Source organism: Lepidochelys kempii, chromosome 3, assembly GCF_965140285.1.
Source record: "Lepidochelys kempii isolate rLepKem1 chromosome 3, rLepKem1.hap1, whole genome shotgun sequence".
Lineage (NCBI taxonomy): Eukaryota > Metazoa > Chordata > Testudines > Cheloniidae > Lepidochelys > Lepidochelys kempii.
This window is the reverse complement of record NC_136382.1, coordinates 7,614,156-7,635,556: the sequence shown is the minus strand read 5'-3', so window position 1 is coordinate 7,635,556 and position 21,401 is coordinate 7,614,156. Positions and strand designations below refer to the sequence as shown.

At 41.2% G+C, this 21,401-nt stretch overlaps 1 protein-coding gene across 15 annotated transcripts in view; it reads left to right on the top strand.

The window, feature by feature from the left end:
• Window positions 1-21,401, top strand: part of NCOA1 (nuclear receptor coactivator 1) — a 358,642-nt gene that overhangs the window by 137,409 nt on the left and 199,832 nt on the right. The window contains exon 1 of one of the 15 annotated variants that reach the window (XM_073335586.2): window positions 17,979-18,000. The exons of the other annotated variants lie outside the window; for them this stretch is intronic. The gene's annotated coding sequence lies outside the window, so the exon portion shown is untranslated. Of the gene's footprint in view, window positions 1-17,978; window positions 18,001-21,401 lie in introns of those variants that run through there. 15 annotated transcript variants of the gene reach the window in all.

Below are 21,401 nucleotides of genomic sequence, written 5' to 3'. Positions count from 1 at the left end.
CACTTTCATAAACCGCTTAATGCTGTCTGTCTGAATGCTGACTCTGGGGAGAAGTGACACAGAGATGGCTGTAAAAGTTTAGCTTGCAGATTGCAGCTGGGTTCCAAGATGGATGCGGGGAGAGAGGGAGTGTGTGAGCTATAACATAACTTTTCTAAATACTATTTCCTAGACTGCCCCTTCTCAGAAAAAAGCTCCTGACAAGGGGTGGAAGACTCCATGATGGCCCCTTCCTTGATTTCCCCTCCCCCCAAAATCATTCAGTGGGTGGAGTTTGCCACCATTGCCACCTCTAGAACAGGCTATGGTTTCACTTCCAAACCTTATGGATCCCAGTGGAGATGACCATCCACACACAGGCCCTTTGCTTCTGCAGACCCCATTCACTCCCTGTCCAAGGTTGTGCAGAAAATCACTGTTGCAGCCATGATCACCCCGATGTCCTGGCTTCTTGTGTTGTCCTGTAGCCCCCAAACCATCCTTCTCCGCACTGCACCAAAGAATGCATATATAGACGTCAGTCCTGCTGGTGTGTCTTAAAATGGTAAGCTATAGTTATTGTTAGCTATGAATTAGTTTCAGTGCACACTTCTGTGTCTTGAGTTCCTCACCTAACCTGTGCATTTGCCAAACTAGTACATGTCCTCTTGACCTCTGTAAATGTAGGCTAGAGGCAGCTTATCATCCCTAAGATCATGACAGCTGACACCCAGATCTAAGAGCCTAGTAATTATATGCTAAAAGTCAGTGTGCCTGTTTATTCTGTCTCCACCTCCAACAGCAGGAAAACATCCTTTAACTAATTACATGTGGGTGTCTGTCCCATCCCACCCCCAGCAAGGAAGCTGCAGCATGAAGCAAACAGTCTGCAGAGATGTCTCTTAGGTGGTTTACAGACGTGGGTAATCAATAAGGAATGTTACTGGGATTGAACCAAACAAGCTTTGCGTGGAAGTGCAGCACTTACTCGCATGTCCTCAACATTGCTGTTCTCTCTTTTGCTTGGTAAAATGAATACCCTTTTTTGAACACTGTGTGCACAGATGGGCTGCTACTCTGAAACCTGAAATTAGTCTCTGTAGTACCTCTTGCACTGTTATGTCATGGGGTGGGGAATTGGGAAGTAAAAGATCCCACCATCCTTGCACAACAGTAATATGATCCCATAGAATCATAGAATAGAATCATAGAATCAGGGTTGGAAGGGACCCCAGAAGATCATCTAGTCCAACCCCCTGCTTGAAGCAGGACCAATTCCCAGTTAAATCATCCCAGCCAGGGCTTTGTCAAGCCTGACCTTAAAAACCTCTAAGGAAGGAGATTCTACCACCTCCCTAGGTAACGCATTCCAGTGTTTCACCACCCTCCTAGTGAAAAAGTTTTTCCTAATATCCAATCTAAACCTCCCCCACTGCAACTTGAGACCATTACTCCTCGTTCTGTCATCTGCTACCATTGAGAACAGTCTAGAGCCATCCTCTTTGGAACCCCCTTTCAGGTAGTTGAAAGCAGCTATCAAATCCCCCCTCATTCTTCTCTTCTGCAGGCTAAACAATCCCAGCTCCCTCAGCCTCTCCTCATAAGTCATGTGTTCCAGACCCCTAATCATTTTTGTTGCCCTTCGCTGGACTCTCTCCAATTTATCCACATCCTTCTTGTAGTGTGGGGCCCAAAACTGGACACAGTACTCCAGATGAGGCCTCACCAATGTCGAATAGAGGGGAACGATCACGTCCCTCGATCTGCTCGCTATGCCCCTACATATACATCTCAAAATGCCATTGGCCTTCTTGGCAACAAGGGCACACTGCTGACTCATATCCAGCTTCTCGTCCACTGTCACCCCTAGGTCCTTTTCTGCAGAACTGCTGCCTAGCCATTCGGTCCCTAGTCTGTAGCTGTGCATTGGGTTCTTCCGTCCTAAGTGCAGGACCCTGCACTTATCCTTATTGAACCTCATCAGATTTCTTTTGGCCCAATCCTCCAATTTGTCTAGGTCCTTCTGTATCCTATCCCTCCCCTCCAGCATATCTACCACTCCTCCCAGTTTAGTATCATCCGCAAATTTGCTGAGAGTGCAATCCACACCATCCTCCAGATCATTTATGAAGATATTGAACAAAACCGGCCCCAGGACCGACCCTTGGGGCACTCCACTTGATACCGGCTGCCAACTAGACATGGAGCCATTGATCACTACCCGTTGAGCCCGACAATCTAGCCAGCTTTCTACCCACCTTATAGTGCATTCATCCAGCCCATACTTCCTTAACTTGCTGACAAGAATACTGTGGGAGACTGTGTCAAAAGCTTTGCTAAAGTCAAGAAACAATACATCCACTGCTTTCCCTTCATCCACAGAACCAGTAATCTCATCATAAAAGGCGATTAGATTAGTCAGGCATGACCTTCCCTTGGTGAATCCATGCTGGCTGTTCCTGATCACTTTCCTCTCATGCAAGTGCTTCAGGATTGATTCTTTGAGGACCTGCTCCATGATTTTTCCAGGGACTGAGGTGAGGCTGACTGGCCTGTAGTTCCCAGGATCTTCCTTCTTCCCTTTTTTAAAGATTGGCACTACATTAGCCTTTTTCCAGTCATCCGGGACTTCCCCGGTTCGCCACGAGTTTTCAAAGATAATGGCCAATGGCTCTGCAATCACAGCCGCCAATTCCTTCAGCACTCTCGGATGCAACTCGTCCGGCCCCATGGACTTGTGCACGTCCAGCTTTTCTAAATAGTCCCTAACCACCTCTATCACCACAGAGGGCTGGCCATCTCTTCCCCATTTTGTGATGCCCAGCGCAGCAGTCTGGGAGCTGGGATTGCTGAGAAGATTTAAAAGATTAGGTGGGATGCCTTTTATTTGTATTTAAAGGGCCACTGCTAGGGTAAAAATAAGGCTTTTAAAATATATGTATTTGTTTATACACACATGTTGATGCGTGTGTATGTATGTAAGTGATATTAGTGTGAGTACGTATGCTTACGCTATCATGTTGAAGCGAATTTAAAATGCTGAATAACTTTTCACCCTTAATGTAGTTTTATATTATGCACTACACTGGATTTGGACCACAATAACTGACCAGTCAGTTTTACTTTTATTTCTGGTCAGTTTTGTTTTCATGTCCTTTCATAATGCTACTGTGTTTAGATTTCAAATGTTGCTGTGGAATTTTTAAATCTATAAAACACTTTCATTGGACTGTAAAGTGAAATAACAGGAACTTTTCTGTGGCTGAGCTGTAAAAGCTTGGTGGCTTTTGTTTTACACCACCTGAATTTTAAGTCTGACCAGTCTCGTGTCCCTTTTTAAGCTTTATCCATTGGGCTAGCTGAGAGGTACAGTGGTAATAATAATACTGGTTTCAGAGTAACAGCCGTGTTAGTCTGTATTCGCAAAAAGAAAAGGAGTACTTGTGGCACCTTAGAGACTAACCAATTTATTTGAGCATGAGCTTTCGTGCATCCAGTGAAGTGAGCTGTAGCTCACGAAAGCTCATGCTCAAATAAATTGGTTAGTCTCTAAGGTGCCATACAGCAAGTCCTGTGTTTGGTCCTTTGAGCCTGGAAGGCCCCACAGAAACAGTGTGCTCACGCCTAGCAGAAAGGGGGAATTTGGCCCTCTAGAGTTGATGAGCTTCCCAGGGAGACATAGTCACTCCTCTCACTGGAGCAATACTCACCATGACACAGGGCTTTGGGGGAAGGGCGTTATAGGGCTTGAAACTAGACAGTTGATGTTGGTAGGAGCTTTGCTGTCCACTTCAGTGGGTGCAGGATTGAGCCTGTAATGAGGAAAATTTAGGAAGATCCTCCTCCTTCTTAGGAGAAGGAAGTGGATTCACAGTTCTAGATCTAAGAGGATCAGACAGAACACGCATGTTCCAAAATATTACAGTAAAGTATAATAAAATGCTAGTTCACATGCATGTGTTATGCAAACCATGGCCCCAGTTCTGCAGCTGGATCCATATGGGCAGACTTCTGCCCAGAGCTCCATTGTGGCTCCTTATGGACACAGGGATCTGCTTGTGTAGATCCATTTTCAGGAGCAAGGCCCATGTTAGGAAGATAACAAACATAGACTAGTAACACATGACAATGTGGGAATACACATTGCCATGTGCTTCATAAAAAGCGTAAGGGAAGAAACTCCATTTGAGCTAGTCTCTGATTTTTAAGTGTTTCCAAATGTTAGTGTAGAGGCTCTTGAAAGCTCTTCTAGTAGGATTTCTTGTTATGTCTTGGGTAAAAGAGGAATAAGTTGATTCAGAAACCAAAGGCTGTGCGTGTGCGTGCGCAATACCAAATGAGTATCCACATTTTAGAATATTTGGTTAAGATACATAGAATCATAGAATATCAGGGTTGGAAGGGACCTCAGGAGGTCATCTAGTCCAACCCCCTGCTCAAAGCAGGACCAATCCCCAATTTTTGTCCCAGATCCCTAAATGGCTCCCTCAAGGATTGAACTCATAACCCTGGGTTTAGCAGGCCAATGCTCAAACCACCGAGCTATCCCTCCCCCCGAATTTATACATATTTACATTATACTGTAATTTACATTATACTGTAATGGCTCCTTAGGAGCTATTAAAATGCTTTTGAAAGGTTTTAAAATCTTTTTTCTGTTTTAAAAAACAATAAAAACTTAAGTATAAAAGTGTTTTTAAAAGTTCTTTAAGATTTAGCATGTCTTCACCGAATCACTGTTTTTTCTGCTTTGGCTTCAGCTTCATAGACTTCCAAGACAGGTGGTCTTTTTGAACTGATAAATTGAAACCGTTCACAGAAAACTTTGTCAATAGAATCTGTGTTAAAAGTAAATGGAAAAAGGAGGACTGCAATGCTTGCTGTTCTCAAACCCTTGTATTACATTCCCAGTGTTTCCAACTCTTGTGATTTTATTTAATGATGTTGGGATATTTTGTGTTTTTGGCCTCTGGATTCATATTATTACTTGAGAACCACAGCTTTTATTTAAAAACAAAGTTTCTAGTTCTTATGGGTGCAGAGAAAAACCTTAAAAATATGACCCCTAAAGGCTGAGTCTCCAGAAGGCAGACAAAAAGAATGGCAAACATATGACTTTAGAAATATCTCATGATTTTAAAGACTGTTTCATGAATTTGGGGGCCTCATTTTTTTGAACGGTTAGGATTAATAATACTACATTTCTACTCCACTGGGGTTAGTTGAAGAGTGGGACAATTTCAGATGTGATACATTAGGTGTTGTAGGTTACATGTAGCTAGAAGAGAGTGATCATAGAGTCATAGGACTGGAAGGGATCTTGAGAGGTCATCTAGTCCAGTCCCCTGCCCTCATGGCAGGACTAAATATTATCTAGACCATCCCTGACAGGTGTTTGTCTAACCTGCTCTTAAAAATCTCCAGTGATGGAGATTCCACCATTGATGTAGCTGGAAAATCAGTTATGCAGAGGGAAATGGAATACAGACGTGGGTATTGCTAAATTGAGTCAGACCAGTTTAGTCCCATGTTCTGTCTCCAGCAATGGCCAGCACCAGCTGACTCAAAGGAAAATGCAAGAGCCCTGCGGTAGGAAGTTAGGGAAAAACATGCCCCTGGAAGAGTTTCGTCTTAACCCCCATTAATTAGAGGCTGGTTTATGCCCTGAAGCAGGAGCGTTTTAAGGTGTTAAGTTAAGGTAGATCTGACCTCCTACCATAACAGACATGCTAAAGGGCTGGAAAAAGGTGTAAGTTGGCAACTGATCCTTGTTCGGTAACTTATGCCACTTAACTCTTCACCTCGAAGTCTGCCTTAGTGCACAGGACCTTACTTTCAAGGGTTTAAGTTAGTTCTTTCAAGCCATAGGGTGGTATTTTCAGAATGCCTAAGGGCTAAATTTTGTGCCGATAAATTCAGTGAGGGTTTTGTTATAGAATTTTGTGGAAGCAGGATCACCCCTTAAGTGAGTTAGGACCCCAAGTCTCATTAAATGTTTAAGTGATTAAAAACTATATACTTTTCCTTGCTGTCAGCCCCTCTTACCCCGTCTCCCCCACACACAATATTTGATGTGGAGGAGGTGATTGAAGGCTATTTGCTGCATTAGCTATGGAGCCATGGCTCTCTGAGGTGCTAGCATTCCCTCTTCATCCTCTTGCAGATATGGTTGTAGCTGCCTTCTCTGCAATGTGAAATCAAGCTTGGGGAAAGTGGCTTTAAAGTCTCAGTTGTTTTGACTGGTCGATTACAAAGGGCATTTTTTAGTGACAATTGTTTACAATATGGGAAGCATGTGTGTTCTAAAGGACGCTGGCAAGGTCGGGAGGCAGAGAATGCCCTCCCTTTCTCTAGCTCTGTATATGCTAACAATGCTCGTGTCCAGTAATTTCCTGTGTGGCCTCCCCCCCGCCCCAATCTGTACGTTAGTCTAAATCCTTGCATCCCTGAAACAAGTCCATGATGGCCCTTCTGAAGCCTGTGTTGCACGTGCAGTCAATGGAGGCCACCACGCCCCTTGTTCTTGTCTTAAATATAAATAGCTTTCTGGCTGCTTTGCCAACAGACCTGGCGCCTCGAGTGATTCTCGCACGACCTCGGAAAATGCTGCCAGACTGGCTCTGCGAGTGAACATGTGTGAAATGACTGGGGGAAGGGGAAATCTAATGAAACAGTTAAGTTTCAGGCAATAAGCAGGTCACTATAAACAGAGGGATGAGAGGGAGTGTTATTGCTTGGTTCAGAGATCTCGACTCCCTATGGGAGTTGGCTCTCTGAGGATCTCCCTGGTAATTGGGAGCTTACTTTGCAGTGACCTTCTGTTCTACAGACGTGAACACGTTAGGAGACTGTAGGGCCAATTTCTCCCTTGCCTTGCACTTTGTGTGGTAGTTTCAATCTCTGCAAAGTGAGTGTGACTATGATAGTGTTTTATGCACACTTTGCAGGGGAAACAACAACACAAGGTGCAAGGCAATGGAGTCTCATGTTCTAGGGCCTCTGATGAGCAGAGAGGTGGAGGTTAGATAGTCCATGCAATTCACAGTAACAACTTCGTCCCATGATGGAGGGAGAAAGAGTCCGTATGTTTCAGCCACTACTATCCTTGATCTACTCCTGTTCACATTTCACACCTGGGCACAAGCTGTTTAGTTTGCCCCTGTCAAGATCATTTTTTCCATCTCTCTTCAGTACTACTGTTTACTTCTCCAAACACCACCTCCTCTCCCCAAAAACCTTCTTAAATCGTAGTGTCTACCTGTGGTTCACCATGGTGAGAATACAGTTTAACCCTCAGTTCTCATTGGGAATCAGCTGTTCCCAGGCCTGTATCATCTGCGCAAACTGGGCACAGCAGGGTTAATAAAACAGCTGCTAGCTCTTGTGAATTTTAAGTTAAGTCCCTTATTTTAATTTTGGACATGAGGGGTGTGAACCTAGGACTTTGTTCTGGGAACCCCTGACCCTTTAACATGGTGTTTCAGGTAATGAATTCATTGTCTCCTTCCAAACCTCCACTTCCACCTCCTTACACACAAATGTAGAGTGTTTCCCTATTACATTGCTTGATTCAGAAGAGATGCTCATCTGTTCCATGTATGTCTTGCCTTTGATAAGTCTCTTGATTGGAACAGTGTGTGGTTCCCTTTGTCACTTCATATGGCTTTATTTTTGTTTTGCATCAGCTGGAGGCTCTTTTAAAGTAGTCTGCGTGCCAATGAGCAATTTATGCTGGTTTGCCTTGCAGGATTGGGCCCTCAATGTACATTCAGTAGCCCCAATGGGATTTCTGCTCCGGGCCCTTGAGATGTGACAAAAAGGAGCAAAAACTGATCTGCTTTTTGTGTGGGAGTAGGGAAAGTTGTCTACCCTTCTCTTTCCCCATTACAAGCCAAGCATTTCACTACTGCAGTAGTAATCCAGATACCAAATCCAAGCTGTGTGTTTATAGCTGGAGAAATTGTGTAGAGATAAAGCTTTAGTTTATCAGTTTGCTTTTTGAATATGACACCAAAAAAGATAACTGCTACAATCTACTAATAAACGTGATTTGTATCAGTTTGGAGACAATCAGCATATCTTGATAAGAAAATAAATACTAGCCGGGAAGAAGAGGTTTATGGAGCAATGTACAATAATTTATTGTTCCTTTTAGTAGCCTGGTCACTAGAGTAGTTAATAGACAAGTTTGTGGGGAAGAAGGATAGCCTTGTAGTTAGGAAACTGGTCTGAGACTTGAGTTCTGGGCTCAGTTCCTGACCCTGGCACAGACTTCCTGTATGATCTTGGGCAAACCACTTAAGATCTCTGTACTTAAGGTCCCCATTTGTTTAAAAAAAAAAAGAAAAATAAAAAAAAGAGAGAGAGAATACTTCCTTCTGCTCTTTCTTTGTCTAATTTATTTAGATATTAAGAACTTTGGGGCCAGGACTGTCTCATTCTATGTATTTGTACAGCGTCTAGCACACTGGGGCCCTACTCTGGGTTGGAGGTTTGGGACACTGCTGTAATACATAGGAACTATCAAAGTGGATCAGACAGTTGTCCATCTGGTCCAGTATCCCATCTCTGAACTTGGCCAGCATCATCTATTTCAGTGGAAGGTGCAAAAATCTTTGCAGTTAGGTAGTTAAAGGGCAACCTGTCCCTTAGGAAAGTTTCCTCCTAACCCCCAAAACTAGATGTTAGCGTATGCCCTGAAGCAGGAGGATTTAGAGGCCTTTCCAAATTCTTGTTTATATAATATTAGAAGTCAATATTTTTCTATCCATATAAATGTCTAATCTTATTTTGAATCTTGGTATATCTTTTGGTCAGTGATATACTCTGTGGCAATGAGTTCAACAGACTAATTGTGCATTGTATGAAAAACGCTACTGCTATTAATGATGTCCAAATGATACTTGCCTTTCTGATCTGAGTGGACTGCTCATTGACTTTACTGAGAGTGTGTACTTGACTAAAACAATCAGGATTTGACCTCAGTTTACTGAGGTTGCATGCCAAAAGGGAACATGTATATCTCTAGTTGTAAATGTACAGCTGTCTCCAATGGTTGACTGTTTTCAGTGTTTTATCATGGTGCTGTTTAATATGTTTGAACAGGAGATTTTCAGTAGGTTTAACAGGCAGACATGCTCTTCCTTTAAGCTACTTGAGTCTTACTCAACAGTTTGAGTATTAAATTTTGCTTTAAAGACTCAAATGGTAAGAGATCAGAAGTACATTAGGCATGTTCTACTTTAAAAATAATTGATGTAAAATAAAAAATGGACAAGCTCTTCTGGTGTGCAAAGTTCAAGAGATTGTGTGTGTGTGTCTCTTTTTTTCTCTCTCTCTTTCAGTGTAATTAACTAAATTCTTTTCTAAACCCTAAGGGCTAAGAGTTTCAAAATTTCCTACACGTTTTGCCCCTTTACGCATGTGTTTGCTTGCCTTGTTCTGCAGGCTAAGGGTGCGCTCTTCTCTAATGCAGCTATTTTGTAAAATTGCATTGCCAGTGGTGTATAACTTTGATTTGAATGCTGTTGATGGCAGTGTAAATAAGAACACTGGCACACACCTCTCTTTAAAATAATTCATATGCAGAGCCAGATTGGGTACTTTGTACACAGGCTCTTGTTGGGAGGGTGGATCTTGAGAGGGAATTTGCCTTACCGCTCTCTGCTCCCTTTGGAACAATGTGCTCCCCTGAGGACGCCTGGAGGGAGTGCACTCTGCACTCCACTAAGCATGGGGGACTGGGGTTATCTATCCTTGTGCGAGGTATGCCAGGGGAATAAGGAAATCTTGTGCCTAATCTCTGCATACAGACTAGTGGCAATCTGGGCCATAACTAGCTCTATATAGGCCACATCTGCAGTAGGCTTCTCAATATGTTCATGGTCAGGCTACTGTTACCTTTGATATGACAGTGATACTCATGTATAGACTCAGAATTCTGTAGAGGATATTGTCTTTATAATAAACACTTCCAGTGAAGTATCTCAAAGTACTATATGAACATTAATGAATAACTCTTCTCCCTAGGGAAGAGAGGAAGCATCCCCCCCCCCCCTCAGATTTTGGGAGGAAGGAGGAGGGAGTTGAGATGCAGATTGTGTGACCCTCAGCAAATCACATAGGCAGTCCATGGCTGCATCAGGAAAAAAACCTTGACCTCAACCCTGGGCCTTAATCATAAGACCATCTTTTCCAAATTATAATTTTATTAATTTTGCAGAATAAAGAAAACCTCTGGCAATGTTTGAATTTTAAAAAAGTCCTCTAGATTATAATCTAAAATATAGTGAATCTTTTTAGTGTTTATAATGGGCTCAGTCCTGCTTCCCATTTGGGAATAGATCTGGTCCATTAGATGGTATTGATAAAAGCAGAACAATAAGGAAGTGTTAACCGATCTGCTCGGCAGGCTGTCAGAGATGCTGACATCAAACATATTTCATAGAACACGTGTCCCAGTCACATCTGGCTTACAATTAAGGCTGGTTACCTAAGCCGTTACAATTAGATAAGAATAACAAAGGCAACACACTTCCAAAAGCGAGACTGGATCCAAGGTATCTCTTGTTTTTTTTCTCTTGTCGTATAATTGAACCCTTAGGTCCCCTCCGCTCTATGGGAGGCAGGATATTTTCATCACTAGTTTATAATTATTTCTGTTGTGAAACCTCTTATGAGGCGTTAAAATTAAAATAATAAGGGCAGTGAGATACTGATCCTTTCTGCTCAGGAGGGGGCCTGTGTACAGCCTGCTACTTCTAAATGCTTTGTCTGTGAAGCTCTTGGAGGTGGAAAGTGCTAAAAATATTAATAAAAATTTAATTCTAGAATTATGCAGAGCAGAGGTTAAAGTGACATCTTATTGTTTCAGATGGGAAATGTATGGCTCAGAGGGAATGGCCAAGAGCAACACCAATCTAGAGATGGATCCTAATAGTGCAGTAGAGCGTCACCAATCTGCCCCCAAATAGCAGTCTCTGCTTGCTACTCAGCTAAGGTGGTTACAGATATGCAGTGGTACATTCTGAAGTGCAGTTACCTCTGTTCAGGAGACCGCGCTTATTAGACAACCACCTGACTTGAAAGAGTAGCTCATGGTATCCCCAAATGTAAGGCTAGCTGGAGCTATTTAGGCATGGCTTTACATTGTGGGCAGTGCTGATTCACAGTGCCTCAGGGTGGCACTGGATGTTTCCTGAACTTCTCAATGTACAGCAGGTATATTGGCTGCTACTAAACCTCCGTATGCAATGCAGCCTGTAGATTGGTACTGGAATGGGTGGGACCAATAGTTCTGCCTTTTCCCCACTTCCTTTATGATGCTGTATGTCCCCTGGGAAGTAGAGAGGGACAAGATCCGGTGTGTCCCTTAGCACAAAGACAGCAGTTCTGCCTATCCCTTATGTGGGATGCAAGCTGTGTGAGATTTGGGAGACCAGTGTAAGCCTAGTAGATGGGTCACTGAACTGGGAGTCAGAAGTCCTGGATTCTGTTCCCAGCTCTCCCACTGACCTGCTGGGTGACCTTGGGCAAGTCAATTTTCCTCTTAGTGCCTCTGTCCCACCCTGCCTATTTAGATTTGTAAGCTCTTCAGGAAAGGGACTCTCTCTTACTATGTGTATATACAGCATGTAGCACAATGAGACCCTCATCTCTGTAAATGACTATGTGTTACTGTAGTGAGAAGAAAATAATAATAATGCTGCTTGTGTTGTTTCCCAGTGTTGTGGCTTCATGTGAAGGCTGGCCAGAAGCGATCCTGCACTGGGTAAATTGAGTTCCTCCTGTACTGGAAAACTAGTGCTTTTAAGCAGCAGACTTTTGGTCAGTCTCTTTAGTTTGTCCTTTGGAACAGAGTTCTCTATGTTGTCATAACCAACTAGCTAACCTGCAGTTGTTAAAATAAGACAACTAAGTTTTATGATGTAGTCTCCTCCTTGTATTTGTTCTTCACTTACTAACTTGCAAAATTCAGGCATTTGTGTCAGTCCCCTGATCGCTGCTGAAAACTAGTGAGGATCTAGTATATACTTAATCCATTTGGAATGAACATTTTGAGGATTTGTTGAGTTGAGATCTGGGGATTTTTTTACATGTGCTTCTTGCTGCTGAAAATCATGATTGCACCACTGCAGAGTTTACAGCACACCACATCCATTCAGAAGAACATCTTTTGTTTTTGTCGCTTAGCGATTCTCGGCTGACTTTCAATTTCAGCAACAAACTTCACTTTTCCCTTACCAGAGCCAGTGGAGGTTCTGTATCAAATTAACTGCACTTCCTAGTTAAAGATGTGTTACAAATATATTAATCCTGGGGGAATTCTGCTAAAAAAATTAAAAAATTCTGCACACTATATTTTAAAATTCTGCATATTTTATTTGTCAAAATAACACAATGATCATGTCGGTTTCAGTTGTTTTGGTAATTTATTTCAAAGTACCTGTCAGTAAGTATGTCTGTAACAATACAAACCAACAAAAAAAAGAGTTTCAGGAAATGTTTTTTTGACAAATAGACTCCTTACTAGGCATATTAATACAGAATTTTGAGTAATTCATTTAAACTACAATACGGAAATGTATTTCCTGCACCCCACAGAAGCAGTGCAAAGGCTTGAGGGAGTAGGGGTAACAGAGGAGCTGAGAGAGAGGGAAGGAGCCTGGGAATGAACCTGGAGGGTTGTTGGGTGTAGGTGGGAGAAGTATAGAACAGGGTTTTTTTGTAGGGGGGGGATTGTTGGGGAGCCTCCCCCATGCACATCCTGGCTGACCCCTAGCCACTCCCATTCAGTCAGGCACATCTGCCCCTGTGTGTCCTTGCATCCCATATGGCCCTGGACCTTCTTACACCCGGTCCCCATGTGGCTCTGCAGCCCCCTACCCATTCAGCCCCTGGCTCAGTGCTGTCACCCCACTAGCTCCTGAGCTCATGCCCCAGTCTGTCCTCCCCACTAGCCCTTCTGAATCCCAGTTTGTAACCTCCCAGTAGCCCTGTGTGCCCTGTCTGTCCTGTGCCTCTTCACCTGGCCCTGCTGTGAGGAATGCAGCCTCTTCCCCCTCCCTCTCTGCTGGCTGGCTGTCCTCTCTTCTGTTGCCACAGCAGCCCCTGGTGGGCAAAATGTGTGACTGCAGTGCCTCTCCAGCAAACTCTATTCTGCGGAGAAAAAAAATTTCCGGGGGACATGAATTCTGCACATGTGCAGTGGCACAGAATTCCCCTAGGAGTAATATATATGGTGGATTATCCAGCAGAAGAATAAGCAGCAGGTGCTAAGGTGTTTACTTGTGTCATTTCTATGTAGGAGACTGCAATTCTTTAGGAATAACTAGCTCTTACTTCTGGAAATTCTGGCTCAGGCCCAATCTGAAGTCCTGAGAAGAATAGGTTGTTTCAGGGTTCTCCCTAGCGTGCAGAAGGCTGCATTGCAAAAATAGCAAGCAAATTTCATCATTCACCCACTTGGTGGCCTTTGTTCATATTAAAACCAGAGCTGGCTTATTTCTCAGTTATGACTAAATATCTGACTCTGAAAGATAAGATCTCTCCAGGGCAAAATTTGAAATGCTCAATGCAGGCAGTGTGACAGAAATTTTGTAGCTGCTTACATGGAGTTTGGGTAGTGAATAAAAGGACCACTGTAATTTTAGAATAGGTAGCCATATTTACAATCAGGAGTGAGTGGGTTGTTAACTGTGCCTTTTCAAAACGGTAGCAGATAGTGAAAAATCAAACTTAGGTCTGGACTTAAAATTGCTGGATATATATCTACAATGCCCTATCAAACTAGTGTGGTGGTCCTAGGCACAATGATGAGTAAGGATTTGTTTTTCATACACCTTTTATGGGAGGGCACAAAAGATTTTTGGTTTCATCTGTGTAAGATGATTCTGAAAACCACACTATTTCCTGAACTCTGGTTGTAACCTGTGACTTATGAAAGATAATTCTGCCATGTAATAAACACAGTTGTATTGTACTGCCAGAGATTTCCTCAAATATTCCACCCTGTTAACAGGCATTGATCTGGCTGTGAAGAGGGTTACATGGATTTTGCTAAATCACTGGTGCAAGTGTCTTATAATCCCCCCTAGTTATAAGGGAGATAGGAGTGCTTGTCTGGGAAAATACAGGGTGTGGACTGAGCAGTCCTGAGGGAGAAACCCTAGGGAGAAAGTTTGACATGAACTTTATTGTATTGTTGATTTCTTACTTAATAAAGCCAAACAAATGGGGGTAAGTTTGGTCTTGTATGTATGTGTGGATTTAATAGAGCAGCCTGAGAAAGGCATCTTGCTCACAAATGCAGTTGGCATGCTTTTAAATCAAACTGTGAACTTAATTAAAGTGTAGGCTTTTGGACTGGACTAAATAGAAACATTAAGTGCTCAAATAAATTGGTTAGTCTCTAAGGTGCCACAAGTACTCCTTTTCTAAGTGCTGACAGTCATTTAAGATAAACGTGTAACAAACTTCATCTTCTGAATTCAGAAACTAACCATAATGTATAAAAATTGTAACGTTTCTTACAGTGTACTGAGGGTAGCAGGAGAACAAACCTGTTCTTGAATTGCAGAGGTCTGACTTCATTGTCTGAAATGGACACAAGGAGTTGAAACTTTTTCTTTTTCTCCCTCTCAGTGCAGTTAATATCTTCACTCAGATGTATTTCCTTGGTTGTTCCCTGTCTATCATTTCCTGCTTGGAGAGGACAGAAACCATTCTTTTTAGGTGACAAATCTGAGGAACTAATTGAGGTGTCTAATAGAGGAGGTTTGGGAACAAATTGATAAACTAAACAATAAGTCATCAGGATCCGATAGTATTCACCCAGGAGTTCTGAAGGAACTCTCATTTGAAATTGCAGAAGTACTAATTGTGGTATGTAACCTATCCCTTAAATCAGCCTCTGCACCAGATGACTGGAGAATAGCTAATGTGACACCAACTGTTTTTAAAAGGGCTCCAGAGGCAATCCTGGCAATTACAGGTCAGTAAGCCTCACTTTGATATCAGGCAAAAAATATACTAAAGAACAGAATAATTAGACACACAGATGAACGCAGTAGGTTGGAGAAGAGTCAGCACAGCTTTTGTAAAGGGAAATCATGCCTCACCAATCTATTAGAGTTTTTTTGAGGAAGACAAAAGGGGTGATCCAGTTGATAAAGTGTATTTGGACTTTCAGAAAGCCTTTCACAAGATCCTTTGCCAAAGGCTTTGGGGCAAAGTAAGCAGTCATGAGATAAGAGCGAAGGTTCTCTCTTGGATCTATAAATGGTTAAAAGACAGGAAAGAAAGGGCCGGAATAAATGGTTCCCACGGATCTGTACTGGCACCGCTGCTGTTCAACATGTTCCTAAATGATCTGGGAAAAGGAGTGAACAGCGAGGCGGCAAAGTTTGCAGATACAAAACTACTCAAGATAGGTAAGTTCAAAGCTGACTGCGAAGAGTTACAAAGGGGAGTCACAAAACTGGGTGACTGGACTGTGAAGTTGCAGATGAAATTCTATGTTGATAAATGCAAACAAAGGCATATAGGAAAACATGATCCCAACCGTACATAAACAATAATGGGTTCTAAGTAAGCTGTCGATATTTCTTGAAAGCATCCACTCAGTGTTCAGCGATAGTCAAACACCCCCCTGAGTAGAATGTTAGAAACCATTAGGAAAAGGTACAGATAAGGCCGTGAATATGATAATGACTCTATATAAATCCATGATACACCCACACCTTCAATACTGCATGCAGTTCTAGTCACCCCATCTCAAAAAAGATATCTTAGAATTGGAAAAAGTACAGAGAAGGACAACAAAAATAATTAGGGGAATGGAACGGTTTCCCTATAAAGAGAGATCTAAAAAGACTGGGACTGTTCAGGCTGGAAAGAGATGATGGGGTGGGTGGGAGTGGGAAAAATATGAAAGAGGTCTATAAAATCATGACTGGTGTGGAGGAAGTGAATAAGGAAGTGTTGTTTACCCCTTCACATAACACAAGAGCCAGGGGTCACCCAATAGGCAGCAGTTTTAAAACAAACCTAAGGAAGTGTTTCTTTGCACGATGCATGGTCAACCTGTGGAACTCATTGACGGGATGTTGTGAAGGCCAAAGGTGTAACCGGTTTAAAAAAAGAATTAGATAAGTTAATTGAGGATAGATCCAACAATGGCTATGAGCCAAGATGGTGAAGGATGCAACCCCATGCTCTGGGTGTCCCCAAACCTCTGACCGCCAGAAGCTGGGACTGGATGACAGAGGATGTATCACTAGATAATCGCCTCGTTCTGTTCATTCCTTCTGAAGCATCTTGCCCAGCCACTAATGGAAGACAGGATACTGGGCTGGATGGACCATTGGTCTAATCCAATATGGCCATTCTTATGTTCTCTTCTGTCTGTGGTTGCTGTTAGTATTATTTGAAAGAGCAACTGTCAAAGGATGTTAGCTTCATCACGCAGGTTTAAGGTCAGTGTCCATCACCTGTACAATGTGCTGTGTCTTGTACACTTGTGCTTTGTTGTTTTATAGTCCGTTGTGGTAATTCTCCAGTTGTAGTCCGTGGTCACTTGTAGGTGGGCCAAAGAGATGCTGCTGTCACAGTGAGGAAGCATCTGTCAGTCTGCAAGCTGGTTGTAACCCAGACCAGGACGCTTTTAGAGTTTACAGAGGCCAACAAAGCACAAAGGAAGAATATGCCTCTTGGTGGATGATTAGTCTCCATGAATAATTTGTGGGTTATAAACAGGGTTTCTTTCCAATTAAGGAGGCTGGCATGTTAGAGTAATTATCTCTGGGGGAGGTGAATGATGCAATAGAACCAGGTCTGCTTTCTACTCCGAGTAACTTGCAATCCCTTTTCTTGCTGAGATTGGATGGAATACTGAAGAGAGGATATATTTCTGATGAGAATATTGATGATAGACTCCTGTATGCAGTTTTCATATGTAAATTGCAAGTCAAAATGGTTGAGACCAGGCCAATAGACCTAAGAGTTGACACACAACTGGGTGGATTGATTTAAATCAGCAATTTAAATAATGATTTAAATCAGGAAGTGGAAAGCCTACATTTAAATAATCAAATCTAATCAACTTTTCCATTTGTACTTCCAGTTATTTTCTAAAAAAAAATGGTTGATATAACTATTAAAAGGTTAATTTATAACTATACAGAACCTTTACACTAGATTTGATACATCTTTTTGCTACCTAGAAAGGTGCATTATAACTATATACATTTATTATGTAAATTAAATATAAATGTAAATATATTATGTAAATTATATAGCTTAATATTTTCAGTTTTATTCATTGTACATTTTTAATATGTTAGAAAATGGTGAATGATATATTGCTTATTTACTATGTAATTAACTCATGATTTGTGTCAAGCTGCATTAGTATGGTAACTGGGATTTAAATAAACATACAAAACAGCATATAAAATTTATATTAAACAAAACAATGTGAAATGTTTTGGTACATAAACTTGTTCTTATCAAAATATGTTTCACATTTACAACTCATGATTTGTGTCAAGCTGCATTAGTATGGTAACTGGGATTTAAATAAACATACAAAACAGCATATAAAATTTATATTAAACAAAACAATGTGAAATGTTTTGGATACATAAACTTGTTCTTATCAAAATATGTTTCACATTTACAACTAAGTGATTTATTAAACAGATTTATTAACTCTAGTCAGCGAATTAAACTGATTTCAGGTCAGCCTGGGAGAATTTTCAAATATGTCTAAGTGAAAGTGACTGCAGTGTAAGTTCCTACTTGCTAAGTCTCTTGAAAATGAGACAACCATCTCCTAAGTTTCTTAGGTTGTCCTTCAAACTTTTAAAACTAGCAGATTTTATCCCCTCCCTCCTCATTGTTATTCATAGACTGGAAGAGAGAGAGACAAGTTTTCCTGCTTTTTCAACTCCCAGTCGGTTTCTCAACTTCGAGTGAATTGGTCCACGTGAAGAAGATATTCTTTCTGTGCCTGCATAAGAGGTACTGCTTTCAAAAGCTGGTTTAGCACTTCAACAAACTCTGGTTCCAGGTGTTTAGCTAGTGACTTCCGCCAGTTCAGTGGTTTGACTTTCTTTAAAACATCAGCAACAAACACGTACTGCTTGAATGGTTCACCTCCAGCCCTGAAATTTGTTATGGTTGATGAGTGGTGATTAGATGCCCATGGCATGGCACTTCTTCAGCAGTTAGGCATCTACTGTGGTACTTTGAGTTGAGAATATTGACAAAGAAATTGAAGTGGAATAAGTGCTTGATCCATACCCTTCTTTACTGCCTGCAATTTATCTTGAAGTTCTTTCCAAATTTCAACAGCATCAGCAATGCAGCAGCCATCTCTCTTCAGTTTATCCAAGGCTATGGAAATAGGTTTCAGTATATTCAGCAAATCTTCTACATTTCTCTTTAGTCCAGTGATTATCACAAATTGTCATCAGAATAGGCCAATTCATAATAAATAGCTCAAAACAATCAGCCACTGAATTCCATTGCACATCTTGGGGGAGAATTAGTTTGGATCCTCCTGCTCTCTTCAGTGAAGCTGAAGCAAAATGGTTGTTATGGGAGTATTTTGGAATTTCAGCAACATTTTCCTTTATTCATAGAAGCATAGGTCTGGAAGGGACTTCGAGAGGTCTTCTAGTCCAGTTCCCTGCACTCATGGCGGGACTAAGTATTATCTAGACCATCCCTGACAGGTGTTTGTCTAACCTGCTCTTAAAAATCTCCAATGATGGAGATTCCACAACCTCCCTAGGCAATTTATTCCATTGCTTAACTACCCTGACAGTTAGGAAGTTTTTCCAAATGTCCAACCTAAACCGCCCTTTCTGCACTTTAAGCCCATTGCTTCTTGCCCTATTCTTAAAGGTTAAAGAGAACAATTTTTTTCCCTTCCTCCCTGGAACTACCTTTTATGTTCTTGAAAACTGTTATCATGTCCCCCCTCAGTCTTATCCAGACTAAACAAACCCAGTTTTTTCAAACTTCCTTCATAGGTCATGTTTTCTAGACCTTTAATCATTTTTGTTGCTCATCTCTGGGCTTTCTCCAATTTGTCCACATCTTTCCTGAAATGTGGTGCCCAGAACTGGACACAATACTCCAGTTGAGGCGTAATCAGTTCAAAGTAGAACAGAAGAATTACTACTTGTGTTTTGTTTACAACACTCCTGCTAATACATTCCAGAATGATGTTTGCTTTTTTTTGCAACAGTGTTACACTGTTGACTCATATTTAGCTTGTGGTCCACTATAACCTTCTGTTCTTGGGCAGTCATTTCCCATTTTGTATGTGTGCAGCTGATTGTTCCTTCCTAAGTGGAGTACTTTGTATTTTTTCTAATAGGATGAAATTCAATTTACTTCAGACAATTTCTCCAGTTTGTCCAGACCATTTTCAATTTTAATCCTATTCTCCAAAGCACTTACAACCCCTCCCAGCTTGATATTATCCCCATAAACTAAGTGTACTCTCTGTGCCATCTAAATAATTGATGAAGAATTGAACAGAACCAGACCCAGAACTGATCCCTGCGGGACCCTACTTGATATGCCCATCCAGCTTTATAATGAATCATGGATAGCTACTCGACCAGTTATGCATCCACCTTATAGTAGCTCCATCTAGGTTGCATTTCCCTAGTTTGTTTATGAGAAGGGCATGTGAGACGGTATCAAAAGGCTCACTAAAGTCAAAATATACCACGTCTGCTGCTTTCTGCCTGACCACAAGTCTTGTTATCATGTACTTTCCCATGTTACCTAGAGCTGTACTATAGAACCTCAGTTATGAACTGACCAGTCAACCACACACCTAATTTGGAACCAGAAGTACACAATCAGGCAGAGGCTAAAAAAAGCAAATACAGTACAGCATTGTGTTAAACCTAAACTACTAAAATAAAAAAGGGAATTTTTTTAAAGAAATTGACAAGATAAGGAAACTGTTTCTGTGCTTGTTTCACTTAAATTAAAGACAGTTAAAAGCAGTATTTTTTTCTGCATGGTAAAGTTTCCGAAGAGTATTAAGTCAGTATTCAGTTGTAAACTTTTGAAAGAACAACCATAACATTTTGTTCAGAGTTACGAACAACTTCCATTCCTGAAGTGTTCGTAACTCTGAGGTTCTACTGTACTTTAGTCTTTTTGTGTAAAGTCAGCATCAAATGAGCACTGTACCCATATGTTGAAAGTTTTAGGTTTCCTTCATAATCTTCTTCTAGATTTCTTCTCATCTTTGCTACATTTGCATCATCTGTGACAAAGCTACACACTTGACTTTTTGTTCAGTTGGTTATGGCTTTTACTGCTACTTTTAAGTATTCTACTATAAGGGCATTTCCTCATGTATCCGTTGTTTCTGTAAGATAGACAACCCCGTCTTCTGTTGTCACACAGGCACATATTACAGAATCATTGTATACATTGCTGCACCCATCAAGACTCAGATTAAAAAATTTCTCTTCAATCTTTTTTGCACTGTTCAGTTCTCCTCTCATACACTCATAACCAGCAGTTTTCAGCAATGTCTAATCGGCTGAGTGGAGAGTAGTCTAGTTTTAGTGATTGAACCCTGTCAATGTAAAGTTTGTTCTGAATAAGATGAAAGGGAGAATTTGCTGCATAAATGAACCAAACAATCTTTTTATCTGTGGAGCCTTGCTGGAATTTGCTGGTCCTGATTGTGAGCTCATCTGTGATTTTACTGGAGGATGAAGGCTTTTTGGCAGGGTGGGAGGGGAGATGAAGATATTTACTGTCTGACATATGATTAGTTGCAGCGCTGCTGGTGGTGGTACCAGCAAATGACTCTGAAGTTTTTCACATTGCAGATGATGGATGTTCATAACTTCTTATGTGTAAGCTGGACCCTAAAGAAAATGATTTTTAAAAAAAGTCACTGCCACTGAGTATTTCTCAGTGAGTGGCTTTAAAAAAAGAGAGAGAGATGGTAAATGAAAGATTCCTCTTACTGCAGCTGTTTGTACCAGTGTTTAAATGATATAATTTATTCCAAACCCAATCATATGGGGGAAAATAACTCATACATGATTATCAAAATCTGTGTAAACTCTTATCTCTAGCAGTATACCAAACAGCTTGAAAGTGTTTTTAAATGTTAAAGTTCATAAATGCCTAATAAAACTACATTTAAACAGGAAATCTTTGTCTAGGATATTTGATTATATTGAGCAATACAAATTATTCCAGATGTTCAGTAGTAACAGTAAAAATGTAATTGATAAATACTTCCACAGTAATCATACCAATTATATTTTGAACACACATATTTTGATATTCATAAGTAATCCACCAAAACCACAAATTTATGACAATAATTGAAGTTATCATTTGCTCATATAGTAAGACATGGAAGACAG